At 42.5% G+C, this 20409-nt stretch overlaps 1 long non-coding RNA gene across 1 annotated transcript; it reads left to right on the top strand.

Moving 5' to 3' along the window:
* Positions 1-7371: 7371 nt before the first annotated feature.
* On the top strand, positions 7372-20354 carry LOC134157348 (uncharacterized). Its single transcript, XR_009962292.1, has 2 exons — positions 7372-7993; positions 16774-20354. It is a non-coding gene; the product is annotated as an uncharacterized LOC134157348 (long non-coding RNA).
* The last annotated feature ends 55 nt before the right edge of the window (positions 20355-20409 follow it).

The raw sequence follows: 20409 nt of genomic DNA, 5'->3' as shown, positions 1-20409 counted from the left end.
AAAAAAGGGACCTGGATTCATTCCATTCTGAAAAGAAGAAAGGATCCCGCTGAATTCTCTTCTTTTGGCACTTCTCAGACATGCTTAACTTTTGATTTCCGTGTTTTTAATCCTGATTTGCACTAATAAAAACTAGGTGCAAATGAGCACTGGTGAGTCTGTAGTGAAGTTAAAGGAATAGTCAAAAATGTCTATGAATATTCATTTGAATTCAGAAATTAGCTCCAAATTGATCATGTCTATGGCTCTTTGTGAGTTTGCTCTCTCTGAGCATACAAGGACTTGAAATTCTCTTTCATGAATATTTGCCAAAGTAAATTTTCAATTAGACTTTTTGGATACTTGCAGAAAATACATTTTCAGTGATCTATTTAATTGTGAGATTTGGATTTCCCATCGTGGGGCCCAGTATTTGGGATCTATTCCATGGGACTGCATACCTGATGGACCTTAGGACAGTTTTTGCTTTGGAGAACCTTTACCTTGTGGACTGCAGAATTCATCATGAAGCAGAACCAAATTAGAAGATACAAGAAAATAAGAAACTGCGCAGATTTCCATTTTCTACTTGAGGAATATTGGTTTTTAGTGGATTGGACATTGTACTTCAGCAGAAAGTGAATCTTAGAGGCCAATTTCTCCTTATTTGTCCTGACAGGAAATTATTGCTGGCAAGTTCAGTGGCTATGTCCAAGCAGAATTAACAAAGTGGGTGGGTTTTTTCTTTAACCATTTAAGACACAAGAATTGTGGTAGAAATCAATGGCTAATAGTTAGAAAAAGCCCTGTATATACACTGGAACTCTAAACTCATTGGAACTCGGAAGTGTGATGTGTGTTTTCACACAGGAAGCTAACATCACTTAAGACACACTAACTCTACTAAGATATTGGTATAAAACAGTTCTCATGGTATATGAAATTTCAGCATAGTCTTGAGCATGTTGTTACTTGCAGGAAGACCTGAAGCTGAAAAGAATATTCTTACTAAGGATGATGATAGAAATAGTCCAGTAAATCTTCCATGGCAGAGGAAGAAACCAGCAACAGTGGGCAAGGTGGAAGGGTGAGATGTGTCCTGCTTGGCACATGTATAGGTGAACAGCCTGGGTGAGGTTTTACCTGCAATTGCCAGCCCACTGTACTGCTGATCTCAGGGGCAGGGAGCAGGAGAGGTCCTTATCCATAACTGCAGCCTAGGAATGTGCTATCGAAGTTTAGTTTAGTTTTTGTTTTGTGAGTGCATCCAATGCTGTGCCCAAGGAACAAGGGATGGGACAAGAGGAAGCGGCCTCAAACTGTACCAGGGGAGGTTTAGATGGAGCTGAGGAACAATTCCTTCCCCAGAAGGTGCTCAGGCATTGGAACAGGCTGCCCAGGGCAGTGCTGGAGTCACCGTCCCTGCAAGTGTTCACACACCGTGGAGACAAGGCCTCAGTGCTATGGGTTAGTGGTGGCCTTGGCAGTGCTGGGGAATGGTTGGACTGGATGAGTTTAAAGATCTTTTCCAATGCCACTGATTCCAGGATTCTAAGAGTCTAACCACTTATTTTGCTGGACCAAATGTGTCTGGATTTCACCTTTTACTTTCCCCAGACCCTATGACTGATTCAGCTCACTTGGTTACTTGGGGAGCAAAGAACTGAAGTACATGCTAATGCACACGTATTTCCTCAGAGCAGAGGAGTGGTTTCTCACCTAGTTATTAGAGTCAGCTGGAGGGCAGGTAACAGGCAGTGCTGGGTCATTCTCCTTCTGCAGACACAGCCAGTGCCTCTAACAAGCAGCAGGTGAGGGGGAGATTGTTTATGATGTTTAAGGTGCTCTAAGAGGGTCAAAAAGATATCAGATCAGGTTTCTGAAACCAAGACAACTAAGTTATTCAGCATGAACAGTCTTTGCTTGCAAAGGTGCTGAGTGCCTTGAATCCCATCTTCAAATATTCTGCAAGCTAAAATGCTATTTATTGGAAGAAATCTGTGAGTACTTTCAAGCCAGGGATTATTCAGGGAGTTTTGTAAGTGTTTTATAGGCTATTTACAAGCAAGAAAAGAAGGATGAATAACTTATTTCATGACATATTACTTCTTCATCTCTACTTTTGGTGGTGAGGGAATCCAGCCCCAGTGCCTAGAAGGCATACATGCCAAGGATTGGATTTCCTGTGTAGAAGCTATCCGATGTGATAACACAGTTGTACTGCATATTCAGTTTTGATATGTAACCTTTTAAATAAATTGGAATACTCTTTGTGCCTATACCAGCACACATGGAGGGATCATAAACAATAATGCTGTAAAGGTCACTTCCTCTCAAAGTGCTTGGAGCTTATGGCAAGAGCAGTATAGGCCTATTAAAGGACCTTTATGCTTCTGGGATTTGGTGGGAGTTAATATTTTTGCAGTTTTGAATCTCTGTTTAGTCATAGGATCATAGAATCATAGAATCAACCCGGTTGGAAAAGACCTTTAAGATCATGGAGTCCAACCATTCCCCAGCACTGCCAAGATAACCACTAACCCATGGCACTGAGGGCCTTGTATAGGGGCTCTATAGTCTTTTATACCATGGGTCTGTCTGTACAGCCTTGTGCTGCCTTGCCCTGCTGCAGGGCTAGCAGTGAGTGCCCTCATTGCCTGTTCTGGGGTGATCTGGGAGGTTGCTTGAGGAAGCAGCATGATGAAGCATGACTGAGGCTGGCAGCATCCTTGCTGCTGGCAATGAGGGGAAGCACAGCACAATTCAAACCACTGCAGTTTTGACCTGGATGAAGGGGCATTGTGCACCCTCAGCACATTTGCTGATGACATGAAGCTGGGGATACACCTGAAGCTGTGCTGCCATTCAGCAGGACTTCAATAGGCTGGAGAGAAACCTAATGAGGACACTTTCCTGTGTGCCCTGATCTGGGTGGCCCTGCCTTGGCAGGGGGTTGGACTGGATGATACCCAGAGGGCCCTTCAACCCTAATGGTTCTGTGATGCTGTGATTCTGTGATAAAACCATGAAAGGCTGCTGACCTTTTGTGCCAGAAGCATCCCAAAACAACCAAGTAGCACACCAGTTTAGCATCCTCAGGAACCCAGGCAATGCATCAGTGCCAACAGTGGCTGAGGGATCTGCGCAAGGCAAGAGATACCAGTTGCCCACCAAGCCCATATTGCTCAGCTCTTCCTGCTTTGTCTTTGAAGGTGCTAATGATGTTACTGATGGAACCATTTTATTTTGGCCCAGTGGAAAACTTCTCTTGGTCTTGCTTGTCTCCAGCAAAATATTTTATCTCAGAAGGAACCTTTGGAAGCATCCAATCAACAGGAAAACCAACTATATCTGCTGGTCTTTAGAAGTAAAAGCACCTTCTGTTACAAACTCCCCTTATATTATAGCTGCTGGGCTGTTCTTCTTTCCTGTGATTGACAAGAGAGCCTAAATCAATATCTTTTTCTTTTCAGACCTCTATTATTTTAAGGAAATCCACATCTGTCTTGCTGACAGTTAGTTTAGGGAAGAGTTATTCCCCACTGTAGTGGCATCAGCGGACACCATCAGCTGGGTAAATAGAGTCTATCTGGTGTCATTAAAATAGCCCCTAGCCTGTGGCTGTGTGCAGCATTTGGGAGCTCCTGCCCCACAAGAGAGTCAAGAAGGAGGCTGTGGTTTAATTCTGAGATATGTTTCTCCAGTTCTCCCTATTGGTGTGAAGCCACTGTGGCTCATAGAAAGAGCAGGATGTTTGTAAGGACATCAGGGGCTGCATCAACAGGAGTGAGAGCAGCAGATCAAGGGAGGTGATTCTGCCCCTCCACTCTGCTCTGGTGAGACCCCACTTGCAGCACTGTGTACAGTGCTGGTGTCCTCAACAACAGCAGGACATGGAGCTGTTGCAGCAAGTGCAGAGGAGGCCACGAGGGTGATCAGGGGCTGGAGCACCTCCTGTATGGAGACAGGCTGAGAACACTGGAACTGTTCAGCCTGGAGAAGAGAAGCTGCGTGGAGACCTCAGAGCAGCTTCCAGTGTCTGAAAGAGGCTACAAGGATGCTGGGGAGGGACTCTTCATCTGGGGCTGCAGCGATAGGACAAGGGGTGATGGGTTCACACTGAAACAAGGGAAGCTCAGGTTAGATCTAAGGCAGAAGCTCTTCCCTGTGAGGGTGCTGAGGCGCTGGCACAGGGTGCCCAGAGAAGCTGTGGCTGCCCCATCCCTGGCAGTGTTCAAGGCCAGGTTCGACACAGGGGCTTGCAGCCACCTGCTCTAGTGTGAGGTGTCCCTGCCCGTGGCAGGGTTTGGAACTGGATGATCTTTAAGGTCCTTTCCAACCCAAACCAGCCTGGGATTCTATGATATTGGCAATACACAGAGGTGTCGTAATTAGCCAACACCATAGTGTGCTCACAGAAAGGATGCTTGATGTTGCAGTCCAAGTTCCTGCTGCCAGCATCTGTGCTGCTGTGGTGTTTATTCAATACCTAGGAATTTTAGTTCAGATTATTTCAGCTCTGTCTCAGTGAGAAGCCCTTGAATGTGTGATCCAAAGCTTTGATTTCTTTCTTCAGATGGGTATTTCCCAACCTGAAAGTATCAGTGAGTTTGTTGCTCACCCCTCCTGCAGGAGCATGACCAACCCTATGAAGAGCTTGTCTGGCTTATGGGACTCTTAATAAATCACCTAAATTTTAACACATTTGCATGACAGAATTTTACACAAGGTTGTATTTTCTGTGGCATTATAGAAATATGTATTTGTTCCACCTTACTCCACAGTCTGTAACTGGGGTTTCCTCAGTACATTGGGGCTAGTAATTTTATTCCTTTGGCAGCATTTGTCTGACCTTCCCAATGGACCCTGCTTCCTGAATTGAAAGGAATTTATGGTAAGATACCACATAATCTTCCCAGGAAAGGGATAGGACTTCAATCTCAGAATAAGGAATAAAAGATGTAATTTCCCTTGTGATTGATAAGCCTCATTTGTAAATGAACTTGCTTAGTGGGAGGGTGAAAAATGGTTGGAACAGTTAAAACATGGGTTGAATGTGGAGAAACTACATTTCCATCAGAAAGATTATAAATCTGTCTTTCTGTGGAATGTGGAATACAAAATGATTTTTAGACATTAAATTAACAAATTAATTTGGCTGACACAACCTCCAATTTACATAGCAACTATTCTTTCTATTTTCCATGTAGACCATTTTCTGTGTTCTGCTGTGACTGAGGGAAAAACAAAGCAGATGAGTCCTTTAAGGCAAGAGGAAAACATCCCAAAAGTCATTTCAACTCATTCCAAGAGTTGTGCAGTGGGCAGGGATTCAGGGAATGACAAAGGCATGCACAGTGATGCCAGGGTAACAGCTGGTATCTGAAGAAGCCCAGTTTGCTGTTCCCTTTAGAATGCTGTGTGGAGCCGTTTGCTGATCAGGCTGTCGCAAGGATGCTGCTGTGGAGCTGCTGGTCTGACACTCATGGCTTGGTATGTCCCAGCTGGTTGGGATCAGGACAGCAAAACCAGATCCTAACTCCACGCTGCCATTGAGACGTGGAATGGCTGCACCAAGGAAAGGTCTCTGTGTGTGGTGGGCTTGTCTTGCTTGTACGGTAGACATTGCCACTAATGGGTGGACACACGGAGGCTCATCTGTGTTTGTCTGTCTCTTAGTGATGTGGGTTAGTGGTGGCCTTGGCAAGCAGCTGGACTTGATGATCTTAAAGGTCTTTTCCAACACATCCCAAAGCTGAACAGCTGGGGAAGGCCAAAGATCCATATTTAAGGCACTAGTTCCTCAGGCAAAGCACAGCACAGTTATGTGATGTGATATGACAGCAAAGTCCAATGACTTTTGACACAGGAGGAATCAGGTGAATGTCTCAGCAAGTGCAGCTCATTTGCACAAGCAGAGTCCAGCCCCCCACTTAATTTAACTTAATCCTGTAGGGACATTTCAGACAGAAGATAGGGAACGATCCATGAATCCAAAGGACAATGTAAGAAAAGCCTAATGATTATTTCCAATTTCTTCCACAAGCAGTTTAAGGAGAAAAACCCTGTTCCATATCTCTGTTATCATGTGCTGCTTGACATTGAAGTTCAGCAGCAAACTATGTGAAATCAGCCATTCACATTTCCGGTAGCCAGAAATGACAGTGTGAAGATATTGAGAATAGAGAAGCAGAGATATAGGTTTCCCATTCTCCTTCCTTTCATCCCTTGCACAGTTTGGCAGAGAGTTTGGGAAGGGGCTTTTCGTCTCTTCGGGGAGAGACATAAACTTGGACCACCCAGGCTCAAACTCTGCCAGCTTGTCATTCAGCTCCTGCATTCAAGATGTTGCATATTAATAGCACTCCCTGATGGCTGGTGGATGGGGGTCTCTCCACCTATGCAAAACAAGCCTCTTGGCACAACAAAGTACAAAAGAGGCCCACGCAGGAAAAAGAAGATGCACTTGAGATCTGGTTTGGAGAAGCTCTGCACAGATGCTCGTGTGCAGATGCATATTTCAGATGTTCTTTTCCTGATTAGCATGCAGCAACCTCACCTGGTTTGCTGCTGAAAGGAGTCACGGTAGAAATGGAGAAACACCTGCATGAGTTCAGTTCTTTTCTCCTATGAATATGATTTCCACAGCACCCTCTTTCAACTGCTCTTCTGTGCAGCCACTGCGTGCTTTTCAGTCTCCTTCTTGGATGTGCCTACTCCAGCAACCCCAACCACTTCCCTTCTCTTCTTCTCAACTTCAGGATGGAGACTAAGCAGGGGACTGCACGTTGAGAAGAGAAGGGAAGTGGTGGGTGGACTGGTCGCATCAGCTCTTACTGTACTGAGCATCACTAGGCATGCTCAGGCCAGATGGGTTCTGGCATGGCTGAGAGAGGAGGATGAGCTAGTCAAGTCCAACCATTCACAGCACTGCCAAGGCCACCACTGCCAAGGCCACCACTAACCCATGGCACTGAGGCCTCGTCTCCACGGTGTGTGAACACTTGCAGGGACGGTGACTCCAGCTCTGCCCTGGGCAGCCTGTTCCAATGCCTGAGCACCCTCTGGGGAAGGAATTGTTCCTCAGCTCCATCTAAACCTGCCCTGGTGCAGCTTGAGGCTGTTTCCTCTTGTCCCATCCCTTGTTCCTTGGCAGCAGAGCCCAGCCCCTCCTGGCTCCATCCTCCTGTCAGGCAGTTGTAGGGAGCGATCAGGTCCCCCCTGAGCCTTCTCTTCTCCAGACTGACCCCCCCAGGTCCCTCAGCCGTTCCCCATCACACTTGTGCTCCAGGCCCTGCTCCTCACACCAGAGAACAGATTACAGACAGAGGTCTCCAGGTAAATCTAGGGTGGATTTTGATGCAGCGGCTCTTTCATACTCTTTGGCTGAAGTCTGCTGACTGACACCAATGGGGCGAATAGGCAGTGGAAGGGGTCTCTCTATTTTCCTAAGCTGTCTAAATCAGTTCGGTGTTTGAGGCGTGGTGGTGTGTTTCCTGGGAACTTCCTTTCTTTCTGTTACCCTCCTGAGAAAAGCAGCTGATCCCTTTGGAGTTTGCAAAGGAAGATGCGCCCCACAGAGTTAATGTTGTGTGCACTACATGGGGAAAAGGTATGTTTAACAAAAGGTGAGAAGTTATGGATCAAATAATGCTGTGGAAGCTACTCTCACAAACAATGAAGATCATTCTGGATGCACTCCAAATATCGTTACTATTGCTTAATTTCAACTCCAGTGCTGCATCTGCTTAAGATAGTGTCAAAGATGATAATCTCACCAGACAGATACAAAGCACGAAACTGAAATGATGTTGCTCCATTATTTTATTTAGTAGTGGTGTGAAACTCCTGGGTTTGTGTGAATCATGCAGGAGAGCTGTGATTTTTACCTTTAAACTCCCCTGAAAATGCAGCAGTTTAGCATCGGCACCTGTTCCTTTCCAGATTACGCCACATGAATGAGTTTGGTCGGAGTCACCATGGTGAGGAAAAGATAATGGAATTTCAGGTAAGAGTTCTTCATAATGAATTCCTTCCTTACCCCATGTTAACACCCACACACGGAATTAGGGACCTTTGTAACACAATGCAACAATTTACTAGACAGCACAAAACACCAATTATAGAATTGGACTGAAATTGGCTGCCAAATCCTCCCTTCCCTGATAAAGGAAGGATAGGTAAGTCATGCCAGCACATTTTAACTCCTTCTTAAAAAACCACTTGGGTCTATTGTGTGATTTCTCAGTGATACAGAAGTAGATTGGCTGCAGTGCTATGTATATGAAAGGAAGTGCAAAGGAAAATAGAAGTGGATAGGTCAGGAACAGCGGTGAATATGAACTCAGTTTGGATCATATTTATTTAAATAATCACAACAGAGAGTTAAACTTGGAGCATCTTCTGATTTACACAAGGGGAAAAGGAAAGTCAGCTCCTATATTGTACGTTTCGCTTGATAAAAGCAAGGCAGCCTGTATGGATGAGGCATGCGACTGAGGTTCCTCAGCTGATATTTGATAAAAGCACAATTAAATGTCAGTGTTTTACAAAGAACTCTTGAATCCTCAGACTGAATCTTGTCTGGTTTTACTGGGAGCAGCGTACCAAAGTGTAAGCAGAACTGAGCAGGATCTGACTTTCCATCACAGACAGTTAATAATTAAATCAAACATTATATTCAACAATAGAACATATGCATCAGCTTCTTTCAAATTGCATTTCCTTCCTGTTAGATCCATTAGTGTAAACCAGACTGCCTTTAGAAAACCCCTTATTGCTGCTGTCTTTCAGCACAGTTCCTGAAATGGATAATGTGGTGCATATTATGGGCAATTACACAGAACTCCCTAGTGATAGGGTTTTAGAGTTTTAGAATAAAACAGCTGGAACTACAGGGCTGTAAACTACTCTGAAAAAGAGACAATAGTAAGACAGTTAATACACATTGTTAGAGCATGGACAAAGACAAGATGTGGAATACTACGTTTCACCGTACCCACGACATCACACAGCATCTTCTCTGCAAAATCCCGTTTAACTCTTGAAAGGCAAAGCAGCCAAAAAGCAAAGGTTTTGCCATGAGAAAATGCACCCACAGCTGTATAACCCAAGCTAATTGGAAACATGAAAGAAAGAAGTCTTGATCCAGAGCCCTGCTTTTCTCCTAATGGCAGCAGAGTTTGACTCAAATCCAGAACCCTATTAAAAATGATAATTTATTAATGAATGCATAATGAATATACACCTAGATACACTAAGAAGCTATGTCTCCCTCCCTCCTTTACTGTTTCAATATACTCTGAAAATGTAGCATTTGGGATACAAAAATTGGACACAAGATTACAGCTCCAAGACGCCACACTTGGTCCTCCATCAGTTCAAATTGACAGCAAAGCTCCCATTAATTTTAGTGATATAGCAGTGAATTTTTAGGAGAGCACATGCATCATTTGGAAGCACAATGACCATGATTACATGTGTAATCATAGTAATTGTGCACACAATTACTGGTTGGGTATCTCACTGCCTTTTCAAATCACTTGCTCCACTTGCATGTCTACTCACAGCAGTTGCTTGTGCAAATACAGCGCAGCCCAGAGCATCCCTACTCTGTGCTCTGGGAAATGATACAGGAGAGAGCTCTGTCTGTGGCACTATGTGGGGTAGGGAAGCGTACGTTTATGCTGTGGTCGTGTGAACAATAAATAAGAAGGGAAGAGAAATGGTTGCAGTGTCTCTTTGGGGAAGTAAAAATGTGAAATCCCTTCAACTAATTTTTCAAAGGGACAGAGACTGATTTTCCTCCGGCTCCTTTCTTGTGAGGCTCCTTATCAGCAGGGGCCAGCAGGCATCAGCGAGTTGGCGTTTTGTAATGCTGTGTCAAAATGAGCAAATAATTGAGCAAATAACAGCCCCACGCTGCAGTAACGCAACGAATGAAACAAACAAGCAAAGAGAACCCAACGCTGGGTAAAATCATGAGGCTTCAAAAAGTCAGAAAACTGCTTTTCCGCTGAGTTTGCTGTGAGTTTCTCACATTGCACAACCTGAAAGCCAGTTGTTGTGGCGAGCTCTGGTTGAAAAGGTGACTCCTTTTGCTCAGAAGATTGATTTTTATACTCATAGCTGTATATAAAAGCACATCCTCTGTAGGCAGTGATAAGAATTCCAGATCCATCCTTTTGCACAGCAAAACGGTAGCAGGACAAATTTGACACAAAGCATCTTATTCAGCTGTCCCTTACAATCCTGACCTCCCTCCTTCCCTGGAGACCGATGAGTCTGTTTTCTTTTCTCAACAACAGCTTTACCACTCCACATTCGAGGGAACAAGGAGCTGGGGTGGATGTGATGGTTACAGATGACACATGCTGTCCAAATGAGATTTGTATATAAAAATACCAGCGTGTCCAGCAGTGTTTGAGGTCTCAACTTCCTTTGGTTTAGAGGCTGAAAATTAGAAGCTCATCCCCGTTTGTGGGTTTTAGTCCATCAGCCCCTTGTGTCAGGGTCTGGGAAGTTTGGCCCTGAGCTCTGATACACTGAGATGATGAATACACGAGCTCTGTCAGGCAGAAGAGGAAACAGCATTCACATGCTTTGAAAAATGTTTGCTCTGCTACCAGAAATCTTCAGCGCATTTCCACCAAACAGCATTAGCTTGCTGCTGAACAAAAGGCCAGGGAGCACTGTGCTGTGCTTCCCAGTTTGTCAGAGCCCATGGTCATATCGGCTTGACAGGTTAGCAAAATAGCTCTGAGTGAAGCCGGATGATGTGTCCTATTGCCACAAATAACTGCTAAATAACTGCTTAAAACTTTGTTGTAATACTTGCATAGAATCCCAGACTGGTTTGTGTTGGAAAGGACCTTCAGCTCATCCAGTTCCAACCCCTGCCACAGGCAAGGACACCTCACACTAGAGCAGGTTGCTCCAAGCCCCTGTGTCCAACCTGGCCTTGAACACTGCCAGGGATGCGGCAGCCACAGCTTCTCTGGGCACCCTGTGCCAGCGCCTCAGCACCCTCACAGGGAAGAGCTTCTGCCTTAGATCTAACCTGAACTTCCCCTGCTTCAGTGTGAACCCATCACCCCTTGTCCAAATGCTGCAGCCCCTGATGAAGAGCCTGATTCTCTACAACCATCCTGCTGCTAATTGCAAAAGTTTTGTTCTTAGTTTCATTAGAGCAAACATGAAGTAATCCCGTGGAACTTCAATCAGAGGGAACATCAGCTCTATGCATTGCTTTGGGTCTGCAGTCTTGTATGCAGGAGCTGTGCGTGTGGCCTGAATTCTTTATGAAACATCGAAAGCTGTCTCTTTTGCCATTAACTTTAGAGAGCTACAGGAAGTGTTGAAGCTAAGAAATCCTACAAGCCCTGTAGAAAACATTTCTTTATACAGATCTGAAATGTTATTGAAGGGAATTCACCCTAAAGGATGGACAGCTGCTGGGATGTGAAGAGTATAAAGCTCTACAGGTTCTTCTGTGACATGGTCTAGTGGGACATGTCCCTGCCCATGGCAGGTGGTTGAAACTGGATGACTTCAAGGCCCTTTCCAACCCAAACCATTCTGTGATTCTATGATTCTAAGGATGTATGTTGGAGAAACGTTCCCTCAGAAGCATACATTTAGTCTCTGATACCTTTGGTGATAACGTGCTGCCTTGTCTGCCACCTCTGCAAGTGTGGCTTTACTTTCGCTGTTATTGCAACATGCATCAAGTGAAATGAAAACAGGAATTTGGGCTAGGATATAATTAACCTACTTGTGAGTGCTAACCTTAAATATCATGCTAATTATCTTGCTAATTTAATTACTGCAGATCTCAAACTTGTTTGTTAAATACTGAATTCTGCAAATCGTTTTTGATGCTGAGGTGTGGGGAGCTTGCTGGGAATGTAAGTTACTCTCGGAAACTCCTTGCGAAGCCATTGTATGTGAACAAACCCCACTGTCAACAAGACTTTGAATGGAAATCAGAGAAACCAGGCCCTGAGGCTAAGAGATACAGTGTCCTCTTATTTGTAAACCTAATGAACATGTTGTGCAGGGAGTAGACACGGGTAAATTTCTGCCTGCACATCTTCATGTTTGATTCTACAGGAGTCTAGACTGGAAAGCTTTACTTTTCCTTGTTTCTCTGGTTGCAATGCAGCTGTAGGGTTGTTTCTGATCTATTCACCTCTTGATTACTTGAGTAACTGAGCAAATTATGTCCTTGATCTTCAGCCCTTCTTATCAAGTGACTACTTTGTGCTAAAAGTAACCTAAAATGTGTTTAGATGCTCCAACACCGCCCAAAGTGGCTCTAATTATTCCTGAGAGGAAGCTTTTGAATTTGGGAGTGTTTGTGGAGAAGATGAAAGCTCAGTGTTTGTTCCTGCCTCCCCGATGGGAGGGGGCCATGCTGGCACAGCCTCCCGCAAGCACCCACGAGGCTCAGCCAAGCACAGCTGGGGCAGGGGCATGGGAAGAGGCGATGGGTTCCAAGGAACAGCCAAGCCAGGATGAGCACTGGAGGCTAGGGGTACCCTCATGCTCTGTCCTATGGGAATGTGGGGGCTCTGTGCTGTGCAGCCCCATGCTTCAGGCTGTACTCGTGTGGCAGTACTTCTTCAGTAGCATTTTCTTCATTTTTGTTGTATCTGTCTCCTTAATTGAGGAAGGAGGTGCAAGGCTGGGGTTGACATTGTGTTTCTGCACTGTAATTCTTCCTATTATCAGAGGAAGGTGCTAAGTACAGGTGATGGCTCACAGCAGACCTCTGAGAGAGGCTATTTGATTAGTGAGGTATCCATATAAATACCTATTTGGGATTATATTGTTACCTTCTCATATATTATTCAGAATTTCCTCCTGATTGCCCTTATTTATTTATTATGATCTTGCACACAAAATTTATCCTGTTTAGTTCATCCCTGGCAATAAGAAACAAATTTCTGTGAATTTAGCTGAATAAAGCTATGTTTGTTCTTGTTAGTCATCAGAAGTCTGGTCCTTTCTATGCATTATCTCAATTCCTGGGCATTTTTACCCTTCATTTACTCCCCAAATGACTTCAATACTAATGAATACTGAAAGACAGCCAAGACAGGATGAACTTTTGGACAATTTATGCAAACAAAACAGATGAGAATAGATTTACTATAAACATGTCAAGCACAAAAGACTTGACTGCTTTTTAAATACAGATACTGGAAGAGATTTATGGATATTTTCAACTGTTCATTAAAGAGAAAAATATTTCGAAACTATAGGCACTCTCCTTTTATGCAGTTTTGCCTTCGAGGCTCAGTTGCAAACCTTTGATGTTTTCTTCACCAAAAAATAAAAGTAGTTCTGAATTTATTTCTCCCAAGCACTTTCATTTTTGTGTCAATTTACAGTTTTTATTACATTGCTGGCACTCCATACGGTGGTGTTTGGAGAGCAGTTAGTCCACAGCTCGGAGTGTTCTCAAAATAGGGATGAAGTTCACTTAACGATGCTTTCCGGCCACTGTCTTTCTTCTCCTCTTTTTAGTAATAAAAGGTTAATAAAATCTATGAATACTTTAACTGCCTGCCAGAGCAACCAACCAATTAGAGATGATTCTAATCTAAATGACTGGAAGCCACTTGAATTGAGGAAGTTAACATGCGATAGCTAGAACCTGCTGGATCAGATTCATAACATGGAAAGGCTTAGACATGGAAATAATGTATAAATATAGTCCCTATAGGAGGCTGAGGCATCAGTTCTTGCAGTCAGACAGGCATATATTTAACAGTGTATGTTCAGAGTCTGCTTCTGTGCCCTTACAAATCAATAGTAAACCTTACTTTCAACACCAGTGCAACTGAGGTTGTTGTCGGTCAATGATTTTCCAGGATGGGATAGAGGCGTTGGAGTAGTTTCATGGAATTACTGGATTCTTTCTTTCTAACATAGTGCTAAACTCATCTAGGTAGTAAGGAATCTCAATGGGAAAATATGTGCCCTTGCATTGCTTCTTAAAGAAATTGTATCTTGTCAAATCTCCCATGAAGTCAAAATTGCACCAAAATGGCAGCAGGAAAGACTGTGCAGTGCTTGAAGATCTAAACCTGCATATTTACAGTGCTGATTATGCTTTGGCTCTTTGAGAAGGTGGAGAAAGAGCACATTTGGGTGGAAAAGAACGCAATTTTCATTGCAACCTTAGGAAGACATTGGCAATTTTGGCAGAATGATTTGAGCATTGGGAGACCCTTCCAAAGAAGGCAGGAAGCTCAATAAAGGCTTCATTTTGGAAAATGGAGTAACTGCAAGTCATGTTTTAACTAATTTTTAGTGGACCTGCATTTCCAGCCTTTTTTATTTAATTGAAGAGCCACAAAGCAACACACATTTATAAATAACATAATGCAGTTGGAGATAATGCAAATGTCTTTATAAATAACACAGTATCGCTTAAATCATTATTTTTAATGCCTCTATTTTTTGTTCCTATATGAACAGGTCTGCGCTGGTCTGCATTAATTAAATTTAAGTAGGATTTCTAAGGCCAGATCATCATTACTTCTGTGTCCCTGATTTAAATCTGCAGTAAAACATTTCTCCATTTAGTTTGGTGCTTTTGTGTCATATTTCATACACTAGTTGTCTCTTAATTAAATCCATGATGGCCCACCAACACAGACTATTAAAATAACTATACTTTGCACTTGACATATTTATGAGACAGATTCATAAGAGTATAGACTGATACTTGAACTACTCACTGAGAAATGCTAATAAGATTATGATGAAGGTAAGATTAGAACATTCGTCTCCTTTTCTCTTCTTCTTTCTTTTTAGGAATTTATTTTTATAACTGCAATTCACTACTTCTATTTCAGGCTGTTGTTGTATATACCAACAGCTCTTTCTGTGTGGATTTATTGTGGCAATGAAGAGTGGGGAGCTGCTAATTCATATCACACCACTAAAGCGCATAAGTATTGTGGTCCCTGAAGGATGAATGTTTGCAGATGTCTGTAAAACCTTCACATGGGATTGACATGTTCAAGATTGTGTATATTCAGGAGTTAGTCTACATAAAGGTGAATTGGGTGATGTGAAATATGGATTACCATGAAGTGCTGCACTGTTTTACCTTTATTGCCTTATATCTTCAGTGGTCCTGTTGGCTTGATCTGTTCTTGCGTGAGGGAGAAGGCAGTGATCACTTGCTGCATGATGTTGGGCCAGGCAGGATGTGGCCTTATCCATCTCTCAGCTTCAGCACAGCATGTTGGCATCTCGTGGGTTGTGCAGTTTGCTCTGGGTGGTTTGACTGTCACAGCAGTGTTGGGAATTGTGTGGATGTATGGTCTTGGTGGTTAAGGAATACAGAAAAGAAAGCAAATCTACAAGCATATGACTTGAAAGGTTGCTTTGCATATATACTGGGGTTTGATCATTTGCATTTATAAATCGGACTTTTTGCATCTAAGATGCTGCATTGGACAGGGCTTGGAGCAACCCGGTCTAGTGAGTAGAAGGTGTGCCTGCTTGTGATAGGGGGGTTAGAGCTAGATGATCTTTAAGGTCCCTTCCAATGCAAACCATTCCATGCTTCTAGGATTCTAGGATCTTGAAATGACTTCTTAGAAGCTGATATCTACTTGATAATTGTGTTAATAATTTGGATATGGAGGGTTCAAGAAACTCCATATTTGAGAAAAAAATTGTTGCTAGAAGTGAAAAAGCTACTAAGGTTTTCTATCTCTTTTCAGGACCATGAAATTCACCTCTCAGGGACCTTTTCCCTCCCTTCCTTCCTCCCTCCCTCCCTCCCTCCCTCCCTCCCTCCCTCCCTCCCTCCCTCCCTCCCTCCCTCCCTCCCTCTCTCCCTCCCTCCCTCTCTCCCTCCCTCTCTCCCTTTTTATCCAGTCACATCCTTTCATGGAAGGGCTCCTGTACATCGCTGCATTAAAGGTCCAAGTGTGGGTATGAATATAGAGAGCTCTAAATACATGCAGTTTGAAGGGTATTTATGTTACAAGTGTGATATGTTTCTATATATAGAAGCCCAAATCTACATGATGTTCAGTTTTTTTTGATGATTATATGTTACTATGCTTCATATGGTATTCTCTATGAAAGCAAAAAAAGCATCAAATGTTGGGATTTCAATCTTAGAAAGTAAGAACAATAAAGATATATTCAATATTTCATCGTCTACAGAAATAAAGCAGCCACAGTTCAGGGAGCTTCACTAAACACATTAAGTCTAATAGAATCGCCTACACGTCCTCCTGACACTAGTAGTAATTAAAGTAACTTGCCTCAAAAAACTGGGCCTATACATGAATACTTATTGGCAATTATTTCTAAGTTCTTCAAACCAAAGCTAACATAATTTGATTCACACACAATGTTCTTGTAAAAGTAGTTCATACTGGGGTTTATATGCAGCTTAGGACTCTTAATTGCCATTCGGAGCCTCACAGTAAAATAGAGTTCAGCGTGTCGCTCTGGCTGAAGTATTGAGAAGTGTTTGAGAAATGCTTGTCTCAGGCCGATCAACTGCTGAATAATTTATTCCTGAGCCCTACTTTTCAGTATGAGTGGACCTGACTTTTCTCAGAGCTTTGAAATCGAATCAACTTGATACATTCATTTCATTAATGAAATCTGTAATGAGCTGGGATGTGTCTTGTACCAACAGGCTCCTTTGGTTGTGTAGAATTAGCCTATGTTCATTGTGAATGTGATGGTAGTTTTTTATACTGACAGGTAGACTTTACTAAACAAATCCATTGTTTTTTTCCACATGTATAGGTCAATATGAATGAAATATAAACTGTTTTCTGAGCTGACCCAGCATCCAGCTCCTCTCATTCATACAGCTGTAGCTTCCAGGCAATTCTCAGTTCTGGAAGGGTTACAAGTGTTCTTCTGTGCTTCAGAGAGAAGGAAGATGGAATCAAGGTGTGACATACAAGAGTGTGGATAAGAGACTGCCTTTTTTCAGTCAAAGTTCACCTGAAAAAGGTCATCCCAGTAGAAGATTAAAACACTGACACAAGCTTGTGGTCAGGATCCACACACCATGGAGTGTGTGGAGGGGTGAGCTAAGGATGCTGAGGTTAAGTCCAGCCTGAAGAAGTTTTTTCTCATTTCTCTGAGCAATCAGCATCATTGGAAGGAAATAGCTGCTAAAATAAAGGGCTCATTCCTCGTATATGCATCTTTTATATATTAACTTGCTAGTAAATGTTTACAAGTCCATCATTCCTCCCATCATTATGTGACAGAAGGAACATCTTTTATTAAAAACAAAGAGAGATACTGTGGGGATTGGCACATCTGTTTTTATTCCTTATGCTCAGGCAAACTCTTCAGCCTCAGAGAAAAGGTCTTTGACCCTGGCCTAAAATACTGTCCAGTGCTTATGGGGTGTAGTAATATGAAAATCATCAGACCTGTCCTTGGCAGTATGTTTCTTTCCATTAGTTGATTAAAATGGTTTATTGTTGCCTACAGCACTGTTGCTTTGTATGTATTTTTGTTACACAGAGCAGATGTGCCCAGGTCCTGCACTGCTTCTCTTTGTGCGGTTTTTGATGAATACAGAAGTGAAATCACTACCTGGGCAGATCCCCCTCCCCGGGAAGAGGGAAAGAAGGGAAAGATGAGGGGCTCAGTGGTGGAGCTGGGGTACCGGCTGCATGGGGATCAGCAGGGGAAGGCTGCACTCTTGTTGCATCAGGATGAAAACCTTCCCTATCCTTCTGCTATTACAAAGAAAACAGGAAAAGTCCAAGTCTTCAGGGAGAATCTGATGTTTCTTTGTTTTCTTGTTCTTGCTTGATGGGGGAGCTGGAATCTCAATACAAATGCTATTTCCAAGTCCAGATTCATTTCAAGCAGTGGCTTTGACACAAGTACCTTTCCATCCCCCCCCCAGCACAGGTTTTTCTAAGGCATGTTGTCATGTAATAGTAATATGATCTTTCATTACAGAGTCACAAATCATTGGGCATGTGATCTTATGCTCAATAAATATTTATTTGAGAATGATAGGTTAATTAATTTCCATTGTTTCTGGTTTAATTCTATACATGCTTATACTATACAATTAGAGAAAAACACAGAGAACCAGGAGTAAATGCTACTCATGCAAAATGTTTCTATTATCCTTTACTTTTAAAACCATTAATAGATTATTATGAGATATAAACATAGGAGACCATGGATCATATTTGCATGTTAATGAAATCCATGAATTATACATTATTTGCTGTGGAGAGTACTAGAAACAGTATTCCTCCTTTCTAATAGCAATAAAAGCTGGCGGTTTCCTGGAGCACACATCACATCCCCTCTGCAATACCTTCTAATAGAAAAGAAAGAAATCCAGCTCTTCAAAGCAATCTCTCTCTAAATGAAATAGATTTGTTTGTGTTGCTTTGCAACACACCAATGTGACAGTTCATTTTTAAACAAAATAGTTTTAATAATGTCATTACTAATATCTATTTGGTCATCTCACTGAAAAATGGTCTTTTAATAGGAATGTTTCATTTTAATAAATGGCAGAAGAGGCAAGCTCTGCCCTGAGTCAGCAGGAAGTGGATATACACCAGAGAACAGGCTGATTGTGTTAGATTCATCCAGAACATTGAACAGCACACAGACAGTCCAAGAAAAAGCAACTGCCTTTATTCAAATGATTAGTTTTACTGCTACGCTGTAGCACAGATTCACACATTCTTCTATTATTCCTTGACCTTGTGCCAAAACCTCCCACTTGAAGTAATAATTAGAATTAGTGTTTCCAGTGCATGCTTCCATCTTCCTCACAAACAGTAATGAAATGTGGCTTTTACAAAATATGCAGTTAATTAAACTGGTTTTTGGAGCATTGTTTGATTAATACAGTTCCCCTCTGCGAGCCCCTCATTATGCCCAGCTACCTCTACCTGATACTGGTGAGACGGAAGAAAACCACCACTGATGGGATGAGGGAAAGTTCAGAAATATGCACTTTAAAATTGCTTGTGGGGTTGGTTTGGTGGGTTTTTTTCCTTCTTGTTTTGTCTCTGTCAGGGAATAAACTGGAAAATTGGTCATTATTTGTAATCCTGTCTTTTAAGCTGAGGACAGTATGTGTATTCTCTCCAAATACCCTCAGCATGAATATGTAGAGCACATATATCAAGTGATACGAGGTAATAAGTGGATTTGGAGGCAGGATTCTTGCAAAGGTGGCTCAGCATTGTATTGCTTAATAACACCATGCAAATAGAAACTCGGATTTCATTTTTTCTTTATTATTATTTCATGCTTTTTTACTGTCTCCCTTAATTATCCCAATGCTGAACAAGTGCAGTCTTTTGATTGATGAGAGTTCCACCCCTTTACCCACACCCCTGACAGATATGAGGCTCCACAGTTTAGTACCATAAATCACTGTGATTGTATAACTTAACTACTGTATGATCAGGAGATCACACACAGCGTTAGCCTGAATATGCATTCATCCTTCGTTATGGATGTTTTAGGGCTGAATTTATTTGGGATGTTTGGAGCAATAAGACATTTCTGCACAGAAGAAAGCAATGCATTTTAAATAAGCAATTCTTTCAACAACTGGAAATAATCAGAAAAGTCTTCTATTTGCAATCTTCATTAATGTGAGTTATGTCATCACTTTAGGAGAAATCCTCTCTGAGAAAAACAACAATTCAGCCCCTTCCCTTCCCTCCCCCAGGTTCTGACAGCTAAAAATCTATGGATCAGCCAGTTTAGTAATTAACCACAATTCCTCTGATTTGTGAATTTCCAGATGATGAGGCAGGAAGCAAGTTATATCTCGGAGAAATTGCCCTCAGGAGAGAGGAAAAAACTACTGCGAGGTTGACAGCACAACCTTGTACTAGCGCAGTTTCCCTTCCCTAGTGGTTCAAGGAGTTCCAAGCACCCTCCTGTAAATCATCAGCTCACATCTATTTATTATCTTCCAGCCCAGTGCACAACACTATCTGTTACACACGGATACCAGCAATATTACAAGGTGGACTCAAGGGATAAGAGACAGCAAACCCTGCACACCTCCTGTGCCTGAGTCACACTGGTATGAAGGCAGGTTCTGTTCATAAAGTACATGCTTTTGCCAGAAATGAGACAGTATGAACTGTTATGTTTCAGAGTAATATTTTTTTTTAGTGTTTCTCAGCATCTTATCAGCTGGTATCGTTGTGTTATTACAGAGACAAAATTTACCTGTGTAGCAATGGACAAAATGTCTGTGAACATATTGCTATTCATTCAATGATGGCTGTTGTATTTGGAGTAGGCACCAGCTACACTCTGTGATGCTTGTCCTGGAATACCAATAAATAAATCATAAAAGCCAATGCTTCAAATATTGAAAAATTCACACTTCAAACTGTGTTTTGAACTACACTGAGA

The sequence above is a fragment of the Pezoporus occidentalis genome, unplaced genomic scaffold, assembly GCF_034315485.1.
Source record: "Pezoporus occidentalis ecotype Australia unplaced genomic scaffold, CSIRO_AGI_Poc_V1 ctg94, whole genome shotgun sequence".
Classification (NCBI taxonomy): domain Eukaryota; kingdom Metazoa; phylum Chordata; class Aves; order Psittaciformes; family Psittacidae; genus Pezoporus; species Pezoporus occidentalis.
Note: the sequence above shows the minus strand (reverse complement) of the source record. Positions and strands in the feature narration are given on the sequence as shown.